Raw genomic sequence first — 13,680 nt, 5'->3', positions numbered from 1 at the left:
GACACACTCTTCATGGGAGCTGTTCGTCATCAGCGTGACAGAAACTACATTCATCCAACCTTCATCACCAACAGGCGTTAGTGTCGGTTTGTGATTAGAAGACATTCTGCTCAGATCTTATATTCTCTTATGATTGAGCGATGCTGGTTTAAAATAAATAAACAATCTTATCTGTCTCTTAAAGCAGCATGTCGTGTTGAAAATGCGTCTTCGTGAACTTCATGAACCACGCATCAGTCGATTTTGTCACTAAAAAAGTAAAATATTAATTTGACTTATTGTAAAGCCTGTTTTTTCACACATTGTCCACAGGATTCACCATCTTCTCAGACAAATAAAAGAATGAACACGGCAACAGATATTAACACAGACTCTCTGCAGGTTCTGGCCGATCCAAACAACAGGTGTGGGTCTGCGGGGAGCACAAGTGTGCAGCAGAAAAAACACCAATAGGCTGTAATAATAAGCTCCAGTCTATTAATTTACCATTGAAGATCATTTATTGTCTAATTTCATCAACTTACCTTTGAGGGTATTAAGTAGGTTATCTGATGGTGATCAGTCAAATCCGGTTATCGACGCCCGCAGTAGGATCCAGTTTCGAGACTTAAGTTGGACTCCTCAATCAGCCTCGTTGATCGATCCGGGTTTCTTGTTTTGTTATTAGTAAATTATTCCTTTATTTGGCAATACAGTGCAGTCATTTCTTCCCATCGTAAAAAAAAAAAAAAAGGATAAAAGGTCACACCTGTTGGTTTGTGTTTTTCTAATTTGAAGTCCAGCAGCGAACCGCGCGTTTAATCAAGTTGCACTTTTCGTCAAACTCTCATCAATGTTTTTATTTCCTCCCTCACTCCTTGAGTCGTAGGCTATGGTTATGTTCACGGACAGTGACGTCTAGTCAGAAAAAAACCCTTTCACTGCACAGGTCTGTAGACTCAAAGAAAAATCCATGGATTTAATATCCACACATAGGCTATAAGTGCCGTGCGTCGGTAAGATTGATGACAGCAGCCCGGTGGCCAAAGCAGACGCTCCAACCCAAATCAATACGCAATCGAGCAGGAGATCAGCGATTGGCTGCTTCTGCTCGGATTGCCTTAATAGGTTTATTGTGCCATTTTCAACCGGGGAAACTACCTGCGCCGTTCATATAATATTAAAGAAGACACATTTCTTCCACGACTATTATTCCGCCTCTTCCTCAGTTCTATTTAAAAAGTGAACAAGCAAGCCAAAACAAGATTGTGTTTTCCGGTTGTAACTTTCAAAATAATAAATTCATTGCCGACCACAGACACAACATTTTAGTATTATTTTGGCAATTAGTATTTATCTTCATATTAATCTAAAAATAGATTTTCCAGAACGTTATCCTTGACTTATTTTATGTATATTTTCAGACAGTTTCTTTTTACAATTTTGTCTTAATCGTCTAGTTTCCGGTAGGCTACTCTTATTATTTCTAATTAACTTGACGAAACGCAGGTAGCTTGATAGTCAGAATCTTTTTGAGTTCCATGACCTATTTTCTACCTGAAATCAATGATAGATAACACTTGGTGAAAAATCACACATTTTAATTTCTTTCTTTTTTGTTCCAATATCAAGTATAATGGGCTCTAATCTGGTTCTGGCAACAAAAAAAAAATAACCTCATGGATGTTATCAGTTGTAGAGAGGGAGACACAAAACATTAAACCTTAAAATGTGTTTTCTCTACTGACCACTGTGTCTCTTCCCATTCCTCTTGCCCCAGTTTGAACTGCTGTACACTGACTGATGTCTACCAAAACCAGAAACATGACAAATGAGTGGGACCGGCCATAAACTAAGTGCTAAATGACTGAATAAATCACAAAGGTTCACTCTGACAGTATGCAGGTAAGTTTCTTAGAATATACAATAGAATAAAAGGACCTGTTTTGGAACTGGTCGCATTGCCGTAAGTGATGTTCAAAATAAAGTCAAGAGGTGACAGCTGTGCTTGCAAAATTAAATGTTATCTGGTATTTTTCAGAGTACAGTGAAGAATACATGACAAAATGATGTGTGACAAGTGGAATTGTGAATACAACATGTAGCCAGTTTTTCATCTGAGACTATCTGCCTGGTGATCCCACATGGAAGAGAAGCAGCAGAAGATGTTTGGGAAGCAGCTGTTGCTCTGCTCAGTCTCCTCACAATGATCTGAATAACAAGCACAACAAAAATATGAACAGGTGGTTCTGCTGTGGTCAACAAGCATATCACACAAATCCTGATTTAGTATTCACTGAGCATGTTTTTTCTAAAATGTGTTACACTTTGAGGAAAGTACCTGTTAGAGTGATGATCTAACACAACTTCATTTAAATAAATTGCATTTCTACTACTCAGTGTTGCTGATTAATACAATGAAGAGGAAAAAAAGATTTTTTACATGCAGCCACTGTCTCAATTTCAATGTGTAGTAAGGTCCATTAAAATACAATCAGTGAAATAAGGTTCAAACAATGGCCACATGTCTAAAATCTGCAAATCACTAAATCAACTCTCGTTGGATATTTGAGCCAGTGTTCACACACAGACACACACACACACACACACAGGAACAAATTATCAAAAAAGGTGTGACCAAAATTTAACAAAACATAAAGTCTTGAAGAGGATCACTGTGAAAATAAAGAAAAGCAGAATCAGTGGAATATATTTTGTGTTAAATGCCTGCTAGGAGCCAGTGGTTGATTTCTCCTGAAGGCTTCAAGGCTGATGCCAGAGCTCTTTCTGCATACCTACTCTCATTCTTTATTCCCATTCCTGTCAGTACAATCAAACGAATGCCCTATGTCTAACAGGGTATTGTACGTTTAACTGTGGTAATCTAGATTCAGGGTAATGTGCCCACTGGAAATGCCAGAGGACAAAAAAGGCCCTGACAAAAATGTCACCCACCTTTTTACTGTCATGGTTACAACATTATTTTTCACATTTTAAGGCATTTAGAGGGTTCTCACCCACTGTGACTTAGTGTGAGTCAGCATGAAGGAGTCAGACGTCTACGGCGTGTATACATAGCTTTGTTGTGACCTTTGCTTATTGTATAGTCTCAGACATGCTGGACATATCCAGCACCCGTAGTTTTCTCCACTAAATGCCTTTAATTGAGACGACACAAAGCCCACCGCATTGTAAAACAGTGGCTCACTGTGAGGGGTTATTTTTCTATGTAGCTTTATTTTACCAGGAATGTCTGTAGCTTATGTATCTCTTTTTCAAAGATGTACTGGCCAAAACGAAAATGTACAGACAAAAATGTTTGTGTGCATTTTGTAAAGGAAGCAGACACCACAGCTAAAACAGTGTTTGCCTTGTAAAGCCTATAAGGTATGACGCAAGAGAAAGAAAAGACAGATATAAAGGCTCCAGTTACACATACATGTTTTAATGCTGTAACACTTCTGTGCTGTAAACCAATTCTCTGCAACATTTTATCTGTTTATACAACAGTTACATTTTTTGCAGTGTACTGTACACTGTAATCAGAGCTACAGTAGGAAAAAACCCACTCTGATTCACCTGATTGTAGGTTCCAATCACCCCGGCCTATTACTTACATGCAGATTGATTTGGTCATGTGACCCGTGTGCTATTATGTGTGACATAGAAACATATTTTTGGTGGGGTTAGCAACCTGTAACTTTGTTGGCAGTTTAAATGCACTGTGATATCAACATTAGAGAGAGCAGCTGTTTCGATGTACCCAGTGGTCCTGCAGAAGCCATTTTCCATTAAGAGCCTAAAGGACAGGAGTTGTATGCTGGTTCTGTAGTTTTGAGTACAACACGTAAATTGGGGCTGCCTTCATTTTTGGTTATAATGATGACAATTTTCCTCATATTCTGATCTTTTACTTTCATGCAGACTTCTACTCACATACAGTACACACCATGTATCACATATCCAATCTGTGCTCAGTTCCTACACCAGTTCAGCATTGGAAAGCTCAGAACTATGAGCTGTGTGTATGTATAAGTGTGACTACATGTCTGAGCCTCTATGTGTGTGTGTGTGTTTGATGGAATGAGTCACAGTGTTCCTGCTGTGGCTTCATCTAATTTTTTCAAAGGGAATCTAATGAGTCAATAACTGTGTTCTGGTCTTTGATCCAATGACATTAAAGTCCTCCGTGATACCGCCTGACAGCTGCTGAGGACCACAAAACTTCTGGCTGCTGAGCATAATTGTAAGGGACAAATTGAGGAATATTCTTTTTAAAACTAAACCAACACCACTGTGATACACACACGGTGAACATTACATTATTACTGTCAAACCTGTGATCCTGGCTGCCACATGCATTAGAATATTTGTCTCTGAAATAAAATGACGCCTTAAAGGCAAAGTCAAACCATTTGTGTAATATAGTTACACATTATTTTATTTGCATTTCAAAATGCAATATCGGTTAACATGCCAATGTCATTATTTATTTGCCTCAAACAATATCATATATAACTAAAATGTTAATGGTAATTATTATACAGAAAAAAGTCAGAGAAAATCCAAGTTCAAGTTTGAAAATTCAAACTAGAATTAATATCAATCAAAAACAAGTTCCACATAACAAGGTCCTAAAAACTGGTAACAGATAGCAGGAAAATCAATAAAATTTTGTTCAACAACAATAAATGCTTCACCAGTTTATTCCCATTCAAAGTCATGGAGGCTAAAGCCTTTCCCAGCATGCACTGGCAAATGGCAAGAAACACCCAGGACTAGTTGCTGGTCCATATTCAACTGATTACCCAGAATAACAGCAATGGATTTATTTCCAGTATCTTGATCCTGACAGTCACCACAAGAAGTAATAAAATGAAAAGATATATGATACCTGCTATCTAAATCAAACCTAAAACAAGCACTGCAGATGAAAGAAAACCATCAGAGGCTATCATCTATACTTCAGATACTGATAATGAAATTTAGATGATTGTTTTTAGTAAACTATAGAATCACAGGTTTCACATGTTACTATCTAGCTACAAACCATCCATCCATCCATCGTCAACCACTTATCCTGCGTACAGGGTCGCGGGGGGCTGGAGCCAATCCCCACTGACATTGGGCAAAAGGCAGGTTACACCCTGGACAGGTCGCCAGTCCATCGCAGGGCGACACATCACCTGTCACACCAGTCACCTAAGGACAATTTAGAGTCACCAATCAACCTAGGCCGCATGTCTTTGGACGGTGAGAGGAAGCCGGAGCACCCGGAGAGAACCCACATAGACATGGGGAGAGAAACCAACATGTCTTGTGTCTCAAAGTAAATTTATACAGTAAGCCAGTAGACAGGATGCACTCAGAACTGCGGAAGCTTCAGAAAAGAAAAGGCCTCCGCAACATTCAAGCATCAGTCTATCTGCTTCTTCTAGCCCACGGCAATAACATAAAAAAAAGAAAGTTTGGTCCAAAATACTGAGATATTTCTGGTGCAGTGTTTCTGCTATTTTACGGTGTTCTGTTATTTTGCCACCTGTCACTTATTCACAAGAAAACAACAAAATAGGTCCAGAAATGAAAGGTACCAAAAGCCTTTTTGATACATACTTTCCTTTATAATCACAATATTATTTTTGCAATCTTCCACAAACTAAGAGCAGCAAGACAAAGCATGGTACTCAGCTGTGCAGACAGAGAGGTACAGGTGTGTTCGGACGCAAAGGACACAAATGCACAAATAAAATGACAAAAGTCTCCTGGTTTGCAGCATTTTAAGCAGAACATTGGGACCAGACATGCTGTCAGATGTTTTCACTGCCCTACTTATATTTATTTTATTATTTAGATAGATATTATCATTTAAAATGGACTTGTACCTCTGATGAACTTTCAATGTTCTGTCCTTTTATGTAATTGCCTTTACCCCACCTATTATGTAACCAGCTGCCCAAGGAGGGAGGGGTCTGTTTTTGGTGTTTTTTAAGTACCATCCACCTACAGGCACCACATCTTATTTTAAGATGTGACTGAACTAATTATGTTTAGCTGAAAAATACTGGAACCATTGCACATATTTACAAAACAAAAATATCCCCATACTTCTGGGCTAAGTCCCCAAGATCACTCAAAGACATATATACAACAGCTGGAAGAAATATGGTGCTTACTCCTGCAATCACTCCAGCCATTTCACACAAGGGCTGTGTTTTTAGTCTGTATGATGAATTGCCCTGCTTACAGAAGTGGTGTTTTTCTACATTGACTGAAGTCAATGTGGTGCAGGAGCTCAGAATATGTTTAGCAGAAAAATGTCAGTGACTTCATTTGTATGCTGCAACAATCATGATCCAAGCTGAAATATTGCAGAAGAAATTGGGATGGTATCTTAGATTACTTTGCCTGCTGTCCCCATCAGGAGCCTTTATTATTGTATGTTGACATTTCCTTTACTATCATCACACACTGGGAATCAATCAATCAATCAAATTCCTCCTACTACTATATTTGGACGATCATATTTCTGCCAAGCTATAAGATAACTGTTGTTATGATTTGGTGCTATATAAATAAAATTGAATTGAGGTGAATTGAAGCAGATTTAGCGCACAGTTTATCCGGACAACAACCAAATGTGAGACATCTGTGCTCTGTGACTGGTCATGTGTTTAGCCATTTACAAAGACAAACAGATTCACAGTGTTACTCTATACACATACAAAAGACTCTCATGCGCACTCGCATTTGTTTTATTTTAACAGAATCACTTTATCTATTTTTACATTAATAAATTATATCAAATTACATTAATAAACTATGACCTGTATACCCCGCCTTTCGCCTGATGTCATCTGGGATTGGCTCCAGCCCCCCGAGACCCTGTGCGCAGGATAAGCGGTTGACGATGGATGGATGGATGGACATAATAAACTACGACCTGTCCAGGGTGTACCCCGCCTTTCGCCTGATGTCAGCTGGGATTGGCTCCAGCCCCCCGAGACCCTGTGCGCAGGATAAGCGGTTGACGATGGATGGATGGATGGACATAATAAACTACGACCTGTCCAGGGTGTACCCCGCGTTTCGCCCAATGTCTGCTGGGATTGGCTCCAGCCCCCCGCGACCCTGTATGCAGGATAAGCGGTTGACGATGGATGGATGGATGGATGGATGGATGGATGGATGGATGGACATAATAAACTACTACTGTATAAACTATTGCACTACTAAACCTTCTGTTGCAGTGCCAGTGTCACACATATAGGAAACAAAAACATGACATGCCCCTTATTGATCCCAAAGGAAACTTCATCACGGCAGGAACAAAGAAAAGGATGCAGATAAATCTGCAAAGTACACTGCAGATTAAGTGTTGGCATAATGAATCTAAGAGGTCTTAGATTCATTATGCCAACACTTTGCTCCTACTAGAGTGAAATAAATGTCCTTGTGCTTACTGATGACTGTTTGCAGCTGTTTGTTAGCTTATGGTTTCTGTTTACAGATTTGAAAATAGTGAGGGTATTTACATATAATACACACATTTTCATCACTAGCTTTCAACATTATGAAGTAGTGCAAACTTACTGATCAAAGTAACACATGCACAGAAATCTGACCATATATACAGTGAGCTTCATTAATCGAATTAATGTATACATCTAAAACACACATGTTTGATCATGTGACTAGGTTTTGTTCTGGACCACAATTAGGATCTTATGGGTGCTCTTCCATGTTTTTGTTTTTTCTCTTTTTATTATAAATGGACCTGCTTATGCCCTGAATGAGAGCTGTGAGGATATTTTCCAGTTTGATGAATCCATATGGATTACTGCCAATCTACAGCAATGCTCAGCATGTTTTAGAGGAGTTCAAGAAAGTGTTAGCAACAGTACAGGTAATACAATTCAGGTAATGTGTAACCTCTCATCAGATTTCCATCCACAGTATAATGTGCACAAAGATGTATACTGTAGTGTGTTATATATTGCATAACAATTGTACTTCTAATGCAATGAGGCATAACACTACATTAAGCAATGCAACATTATACAGCCAACCTGATGCACATTTCCCCTTTGCGACATTAACAATTATGTCAAATTTCAGTAAATTATGTAAAATTAGCATTTGCGTGTCTCAACCATCGCTTTAGTCATTTTGTTATTTTATGGAATTGATTAGCAGAGTGTGATTCAGCTCTAAGGCCAGCTTTATGCTTGGCAACTTGCCTGAAATCCATACTGTATATTCAATCATGTACAGCAGACAGCCAACTCACAGGCAGCAGAAAAAATAAATGTTAGAGGTAAATAAGCTTCAGCCCAAATGTCCACAACATTTTACAGGTGGAGACTGAGGTATTTTGGGCTTGTTCTACTGGGAGGAGATACATGAGAAGGCCCAGAATCCACTGGAGGGTACAAAGTCACTACATCAGGGTAGCTGCTGCTGGATACAGTTATGTGGCATGTAAACACTAAACTGCTGACACTGCTACTCCAAGCATTTTCCTAAAATCAACCTTGGGGTCAGAAAACCTTTATGTTATGGTGAAAGCATTTGCCTAATTACACATCCAACTGACATATTAAGATTAATATGAAGTTGTGTTTCTGAAGAAGACAAGCCCAATATCAGCTCTCCTTTTAGATGTGGTTTGGCCTCCACCAATAAAAAAATATCTGAACTCTTTAGCTGCTTAATACTCCACTAGAGCGGGTTTGTCAGAGGTTTATAGTTGAAAACAGTTTCCTGCTGCTGCTGAAAGAAGGTTGATGAAAACAATGGGACTGAACCCTACAGTTAATGTGCAGTATAACCAAAATAATGGGAACTATTGTCACTAAAAGTGATAATGATCTGTGGGTTTATCACAACAAGTGAACCATTTACGTTACATGCTTTCTATTGATTCATGATTAATGGAGGTTTAAACTAATCTAATTATACTTTCCAATTGTAACACTGTAACTGGACCAGGAAACAGCTTTGATGTGTGGCTAAAAATGTAGCAACCTTCAATCAGTGGCAGTATAGAGACACACATGTGTACCAATTGCGTAACAAAGTGTTACAATTTAAACAAGACCTACACCTGTCTATTACACAAATTTGTGTAGTACACATGTGGCATCAACAGTTTTTCAGTTTCAGGGTCATTAAAAAATATCTTACTTACTGCTGATTCAAGTGTCACAGGTGTTTATTTCAGTCTGTCTATGTGATGGATAATAATCAGCTCAGTGTGAATCAGTTCACAGACCGACCTGGCTTCCCACCTGCTAACCTGCCTGTGGTTCATTCATCAATCAAACTCTCTGGGCTCAGCAGCACAGCAGCACAGCAGCACAGCAGATCACAAGATACAAAGGTTACAGGAATATATGCTTCACCTTACACCCAACAATGATCTATCTTGTACATTCGAATAGATGCACTCTCTCTTTGGTACAGTAACATCCTCAGATTTAAAAGTGAGGAGACTGAGGAGTTTGTAATCTTTATCTTATTTAGTTTTTATTCACCTCTTGGTGTTTATATTTCTGTGATATTCTCTTTTTCTCTAAATGTTTCATCTTTCCAGTGAATGTGTGAGCAGACAAACATACTAGTGAACACAATCAAGTTCTGATGTCACTACCCATAGAAGCTGCTTCCACATTACTTGTTGTTTTAATCCACTATTCAGTTATATACAGTAAATCAATGATAATCCAGAGAGAAAACGTATTTGTATGCACATTACTTATAACTGCAGGGCTATAGGAATCCAAAATTTATGTTATGACCATTTTCAAACATGGTCCTCAGCTGGTAATGTGTGAACATAAATAGCAGTTGACTCTATTATCTACTCAGTTGACCACTCCTTGTGGTCTTTCAGCACATGTACGCAAAATTGCCACTTTCATGTTTGCTGGCAATGGACATCTCGTTAATACCTTCAGGCATAGTTTACTTTACATTCAGAGCATGTTTTCTTTCTTTGCTTTTCTATGTAAAGATCTAGTAATTTTTACGGTGTAGTTTGAGGTGGCTGGATTGTAATTCAGCATATTGTTACAAGGTGGACACAATATCAGAATCATCTTTTCTTTAAGTGCATTCAAGTACAACACCACAACTTCTTAGTACAGAGACTGGAACATTTATTTGGCAGTAGACCAGCTCTATGCGGTTCCTTTAAGTCCACTTACATACATGTGTTAACCATGAATCCTCCATGCACGCAAAGGTTAGTCGCGGAGTTCCATATGTCCTGTGCTTTGTCCAATTCTATTCAGCCTATACAGTATCTCACAAAAGTGAGACACATTATTGTAAATATTTGATTATATCTTTTCATGTGACAACACTGAAGAAATGACACTTTGCAACAATGTAAAGTAGTGAGTGTACAGCTTGTATGACAGTGTTAATTTGATGTCCCCTCAAAATAATACATCACACAGCCATTAATGTCTAAACCACTGGCAACAAAAGTGAGCACACTCCTAAGTAAAAATCACCAAATTGGGCCCAAGATACTGCATATGCTTCCTTTAGGCAATATTATTAACAAACACTTTCATTTTTATGCAGATAATAACAAATTATTTTTATCGATCAAGCCAGATGAAACCAATGACTTAGCTAAACTTCAAGCATACCTTAAAATGTAAATGTAAACACTAAAGTATATTGTGTCAATTAAATAAAACAATAATTTATTTAATTCAGTGTTAAGATTTCAGTTCTTGAAATAGATGCAAATTAGCATATATTTCATTAGATACTGCCTCATTTGCATATTTAAACATAATAATTCAGAAATCCTGGACTACAAATAAATATTGTCTTAATGTTGGTAATAAACAGGGAATCTTTGATCAGAATAAGTCCTTTAACTCCAACGTAAAACAAACTTCAAGGACTCTTCTTCTGGTCAGCATCAATGGTATCAGTTTAGCCAATGTAATAATTAATTACTAATTTGATTAAAATAAATAAAAATACACAAAAGATAGTGAAGGCGTAACCTTTAGTGATCTTTTAATTGTTCCTCTACATTCAGTAAGTTGTTAAACAGACGATATGACAGCTAATCCTGAGAAGAAGAAAAAAAAGATCCAGGACACACAGCAGGCAATTAGCAAATATCTCTCCTAATCGCTCTGCATGCTGAACGCATTTCAACACTCATTACTGAGACAGATTTTCTATGATTCATTGCTGTGTGATTTACCACCAGTCAGTTGTCAGGCAAGAATTCATGAGGCTATTAGAATGCAAATCTTCCTTTAAAAAGAAAGCATCAATATGCAAGGCGTTGCCTTCGTTAGACGGTCATTTGGTTAATTGAGTCACTTTGTTTAAAGAGCGGATTAGCATATGAGCTAATCAAGGTTATTCCACACAGCACCTGTCTCACACAAAGCAGGCGGAAACAATGCTGCAGCCTAACACTTCTGGGGCAAATGTCAGTTTTGAGCCAGTTGCGTTTTTAGCAACGTACAATAACACCAGATGACAAGTGCCAGAAGTGAGTGAGGAGAATAAATTAAATTAATTAATAGTGAACTCCCACAACAATGGATGTCAGGTGTGTGTTTCTGTTGACAGAGATTTTGCGTCGTTGTCTGGCAAACACAGCTGAGCTTCACTGATGCTTCAAGTGATGCGAAAATGAATTGTGGTCCAGAAGAAAGAGGCATCAATACAACTGGGGTGGAAAAATTCAGATCACAGACACGTTCTTCTCCTGCTACAGTACCTCAGATGTGATTGCTTTTATTACACAACATAAAAAATTTACCACATTAGTGAACAGGAAAATATTATTAGGATTGAAGAAAGATGGAATCTAATTGGACTGATAAATGTTTCTGTAGTAATATTAGCATCAATAATATTGTGATTTTCATATATGGAATATAAAGCAACACCCATTGCATCCACATTTTGCAGTGTCCAATGAAACAATGATCAACAAACTTGTGTCTCTGCAGTGTGGCACTAGACAAGGGTATCCATTGTGTTTTAATTTGTTTTGAGCTGTTGATGTCATTCAGCAATTCCTTCTTTGGCCCTGGCTCCCCTCAAATCTGTTGATTTGACAGAGTGCCGACAAGCTCATCCCTGCAAGTCTGAATGCATTCATGTACAGACAGAGAGGCAAAGCTACACACGTTGACATGGGCATCTGAAAGCACAGACTTAAAACAAACATGGGCAGTTCATCCAGTTTATAGGTCAGCCTTTTTTAGACTACAGATACACATTCAGGCATCTAAACACATGAATTAGCAAGGATTCTTACAGGCGCAGCGCAAACCGCATCGACCAACACACACACACACACCGCATGCAGTTGAGCACTTGCATCAGACAGCTTTTGAGTGGTTGGCCCACTAGAAAAACAAAAAAATGTATTCTGTATATACTGTAAGAGATGAGTCCATTATTTTAGGTCTCGCGTGAAGTTCCATACAGCAGAAACTGGTGCTGATGTAGGATGGTTTAAAATCCGATTATGTAAAAATCAATAACAGATCAATCCATAAATTCTCTATTACCACTTATCCATGCAGGGTCACGGGGGTGCTGAAGCCAATCCCAGCTGACACTGGGCAAGAGGCAGGGTACAACTGCCAGTGCATCACGGGGCTGACACACAGACAAACAACCATTCACACTCACAATCACACCTAGGGGCAATTTAGAGTCACCTATTAATCAACCTGAATGTCTTTGGACGGTGGGAGGGAGCAACCGGAGAGAACTCACTCAGACACGGAGAGAAAAGGCAAATTCCACACAGAAAGGTCTGGGACAACAAAGGTTTAAACGCTAGACCTTGCTGAGGCCACAATGCTAACCACTGGGTCACCATGCTGCCCCCAGATCAATCCAAATTACATATAAAACATTCCACTTGATGTTCAGTGTAATAAACTATGTGCCTCTGTTACATTTTACATAAGAAAACTCCTCACTCAGGTAAAACAATAATAACAATTTTAAAATTTGCTCAGAATCATAATTTGGACAACATCATTTTAGGAAGGGATAATAAACAGTACACTACATAAATATTAATACTAAATTAGCACCTAGCCGTTTGCTGACAGTGATCCTATTAAAGGCTTTGCTTACCATGTCCAGGAGCAGGTTATGGAGATAACACACATCGGAGGGGTGCTTGGTTACAGATGGACACAATCTGAATGAGCTGAGGAATGCGGACTGCTTGGAGCCCAGATTCTCTGGACATCTGGCCCAAACAGGACACACACATACACATACAGTTGCATATGAATACACAGTTATAAACAGTAAATGAACATACATACACAGAAGCTGAGGGGAAGAAGGGACATCGGGTAACGGTTTGAGCTGGCGGGCGGTGCAGAACAGTCTGTGAACACTTTCCACTGAGGCGAACAGACTTCTTCCCCATCTTTCTATCTGACAAACGCAAAATCACACAGATAACATCCTCCAACACATTTACCAGCTATCTGCAAGAACCATTATCACTTTCACATACCCTTGAGTTTTGGGCACATTATCATTAGTCACGCATGCAGACACACACTTGAACACATCACATTTATAAATATACAGATTATATCAAAGTCCGAGTGCTGAGCAGAAGCTGACAGGCAGCGTGCCACATCGAGTCGCACACAAACTGTTTATAGCCTTGACATC

Source organism: Micropterus dolomieu, linkage group LG17 (genome assembly GCF_021292245.1).
Source record: "Micropterus dolomieu isolate WLL.071019.BEF.003 ecotype Adirondacks linkage group LG17, ASM2129224v1, whole genome shotgun sequence".
NCBI lineage: Eukaryota > Metazoa > Chordata > Actinopteri > Centrarchiformes > Centrarchidae > Micropterus > Micropterus dolomieu.
This window is presented reverse-complemented; position numbering follows the sequence as displayed.